Below are 3,925 nucleotides of genomic sequence, written 5' to 3' on the forward strand. Positions count from 1 at the left end.
CTTATGAGGGTGAGCTCGTGTGTTTCGAATTTTGCAATTTTAGGTCGTGATTGGTTATTCTCCCACGCCCGTTTGTCTTGGGCGTGTGTGGTACACGGCCATATCGCACGGTCGTGCCTAGCTTTATTCGCTTCTCCCATACCCGTGTTATGGTAGCACACCCGTGGATTGTTGTACACGGCTACAGGGCACGGTGTGTCACCCATCCGTTTTGAAGAAATAGAATCGAGCCTTGTCCCTGGCACGCCCGTGTGTTCCTATCAAGTTCACCCACGGCCATGTCGCACAGCCGTGGGGATTTATTGAACCCCGTGTTTTGGGGAAATCGTGTCTTGCTTCAACACGACCGTATCGCATGGCCGTGTCTCTTCCCCTGTTTGGCCATGGCTTTAGGCACGCCCGTGTGCCTGGCCGTGTGTGCTGAAAAACTTTGCAATTCAAAGATTAAGTTAATTGATTTGAAGTGTGAGAAAATAAAAATAAAAATAAAGAAATCAAAATATGTTAGTGCTCGGGTTGCTTCCCGAGAAGCACTTATTTATAGTCTAAGCTCGACTTACCTCTCCGTTGAATGATCATGGTGGTTCGAGGAGTTCATACTCCTCGTCAATTTTAAAATAAGGTTTTAAACGAGTGTTGTTTACCTTAAAAGTGCCGAACTTGGGATGACTCACCTCCACTGTACTGAATGGAAAAATATTAAGTACCGTAAGAGGGATTTCCTCATTTGGTGTGGTAGTGACAATGTGAGGATAAAAGGCATCTAGTAAGACTGTATTGCCGACCTGAAGTTGATTAGGAGAGGTATCGGGCTTGTTTTTGCGTAGTTTCGGTTTATCATGTGTTCTCAGTTTGTGTTCTCGCCATTCGTCTAGCTCCTCTATCCGTAGTCTTCATTCTTCATGGACGTCTTTGTTCTCTTCATGATTGTAGTGCACTGTCTCTGTTGTCTTTGTTCGAGGAAGTTCCTACAAGGACGATTGAATATTAGTTTTATCATCGACAATTTTTATAGCATTATCTTGAGTCTTAGAGGTTTTGACTGAGTCGCGTGCTTGGAGTGTTACTGCTTCATCACCTGCATGAAGTGTTAGCTCTCCTATGCCTACATTAATAATGGTTTTGGCAGTTGCTAAAAATGGTCGTCCTAAAATTAAAGGTACCTCGTTATCCTCATCCATATCTAAGACGACAAAGTCTACTGGGTAAATAAACTTATCAATTTTAACGAGAACATCTTCAATAATACCCTTAGGAAATCTAACTGTTTTGTCAGCCAATTGTATGCTCATCCTAGTCTATTTGGGTTTACCGAGACCGATTCGTTTAAACATTTTAGATGCATAACATTTATACTTGGCCCTAGATCAGCTAAAGCATTATTCACAGATAAACTACCAATTAAGCAATGAATTGTAAAACTTCCTGGATCTTTTAATTTGTTAGGTAGCTCATTCTTTAGAGAAGCTGAGCAGGCTGTATTGAGTTCCACATGCGATGTATCATCTAATTTCTTTTTATTGCTCAGAAGTTACTTTAAGAATTTTGCTGAGTTGGGCATCTGCGAAAGAACTTCAACAAAGGGTAAGTTAATATGTAATTTCTTTAAGAGTTTGACAAACTTACCGAATTGTTCTTCTGTTCTATCTTTTGTCATCGCTTTAGGATATAGCACACGAGGTTCATGATTTGTACTTACCTGTTTGGGATCATTATTGTTTACCTCTTCTCGTCCTTTGTTCATCGCGTTGTCTTGTTGTATTTCTGGCTCAAGTGTAATGAATCCTTTCGTATCTTGAGTGCTAATTGCATTGAGGTGTTCCCTCGGATTAGGTTCAGTATTACTTGGTAGGCTACCTTGCGGTCGTTCGGAGATTAGTTTGGACAGCTGGCCTATTTGAGTTTCGAGTCCTTGGATCGATGCTTGTTGATTCTTAAGTGCTGTCTCAGTATTTTGGAAACGGGTTTCTGACACCGAGATGAATTTAGAAAGCATCTCTTCAAGGTTTGGTTTTTTCTCCTATTGATAAGGTGGCTGTTGAAAACCCTGAGGATTTTGTGGCTTTGGATTTTCTTGACCTCCCCAGGAAAAATTTGGGTGGTTCCTCTAACCTGCAATATAAGTATTACTGTATGGGTTATTTTGAAATCTAAAGTTATTATTACCCATATGGTTGACTTGTTCCTCTTCAGTTGTAGGGTTGAAGGATTGATATTCTGTATGTACACCTCCTCCGCTTGAGTCACACCTCATTACTGGATGTACCTACGTAGAACCAAGAAAACTATCAATCTTTTTATTGAGAAGTTCTACCTGACTAGAGAGCATGGTGACTGAATCGATGTTATAGACACTGGCTGTTTTCGTTGGCTTTGTCCTCATAACTTGCCACTGATAGTTGTTCAGTGACATCTCCTCTATGAATTCATAGGCATCTTTCGGTGTTTTATTGTTGATGGTGCCGCCAGCAGCTGGGTCAATTATTTGTCTTGTCGAGGGATTCACAGCATTGTAGAGCGTTTGAACTTGCAGCCAAAGTGGTAACCCATGCTAAGGGCACCTTCTCAGTAAGTCATTGTATCTCTCCCATGCATCGTAAAGTGTTTCTAAATTCATCTGCACAAAAGAAGAGATATCATTACGCAATTTAGCAGTTTTAGCAGGCGAAAAATATTTTAGTAAAAACTTCTCGGTCATTTGTTCCCAAGTAGTGATAGTCCCTCGGGGTAATGAGTTCAACCACTATTTAGCTTTGTTTCTCAGTGAAAAGGGAAATAACTGAAGATGAATGGCATCATTAGAAATGCCATTGAATTTGAATGTATCGCAAAATTCAAGAAAATTTGCCAAATGCGTGTTGGGATCCTCATCCAGCAAACCATCAAACTGAACAAACTGCTGTATCATCTGAATTGTGTTAGGTTTTAGTTTGAAATTATTCGCAGCAATAGCAGGTCTAACTATACTAGACTCAGTTCCTGTTAAAGAAGGTTTAGCATAGTCATACATAGTATGTGGAGCAGGATTTTGATTAGCTGCAATTGCAGGAGGCAGCTGATCGCTTGGGTTTTTGGCCATCTCTTCGGTTGGGGTTTGACTATCGTCTTCTCGCTCGTTCTCCGTGTAGCGTAAACTACGCCTTATTTCTCTTTGATTTTTGCAAATTGTACGATCGATTTCTTTGTCAAAGAGTAATGGTCCTGATGGGTTTCTTCTAGTCATAAACTATAAAAAAAACCTGCCAAGAGAGAAAAAGTAAATTAATAAATAATAAAATAAAATAAAATAAAATTGCAAGAAAAATAAATGGCTAAATTAATAAAAATTTAGTCTTCCTAATATTTCAGTTCCCCGGCAATGGCGCCAAATACTTGATCGCGTGATTCATAACAAGTAATAGATATTTATAATGAAGATCAAACCTAGACTAACTATTATCATGACGAAAAGGCAAGCGCACCTATCGAACAATAGTATAGTAACGGCAAGACTGGGATATCATACCCAAGGGAACCAAAAGTACTAGTAATAACTATCTTTTTATTATCTAGCCTAAGAATAAAAGGGTTTGTTTATTAAACTAATTATTTAAACTAATTAACTGATTTAATTATGGCAAAGAGAAAATTTGGAAAAAGACTTGAAGAAAAGCAATTGATAAAGACGACACCTAAGGAGGAATCCACCTAGATTTCACTTGTTATCTAACTCTGAACCGGACGATTTATTCATTTGACATGTTTCGTAGAGATCCCTAAGTTAAGTTATTATCCCTATTCAAGACGAATAACATCTAATCCCTGGATTGAATAACCAAGACTTTTCTCTAATTAACACTCTAGGGTTGCATTAACTCAATCTATGGATCCCTTTATTAGGTTTCACCCTAATCCGGCAAAATCTCGTAACCCTATTTCTAGGCGT

General features: G+C 39.1%; 1 non-coding gene across 1 annotated transcript; it reads left to right on the forward strand.

Moving 5' to 3' along the window:
* The first annotated feature begins 2,543 nt into the window (after positions 1-2,543).
* Positions 2,544-2,650, forward strand: LOC121205238 (small nucleolar RNA R71). Its single transcript, XR_005900323.1, has one exon. It is a non-coding gene; the product is annotated as a small nucleolar RNA R71 (small nucleolar RNA).
* Positions 2,651-3,925: the final 1,275 nt, after the last annotated feature.

The sequence above is a fragment of the Gossypium hirsutum genome, chromosome A08, assembly GCF_007990345.1.
Source record: "Gossypium hirsutum isolate 1008001.06 chromosome A08, Gossypium_hirsutum_v2.1, whole genome shotgun sequence".
NCBI lineage: Eukaryota > Viridiplantae > Streptophyta > Magnoliopsida > Malvales > Malvaceae > Gossypium > Gossypium hirsutum.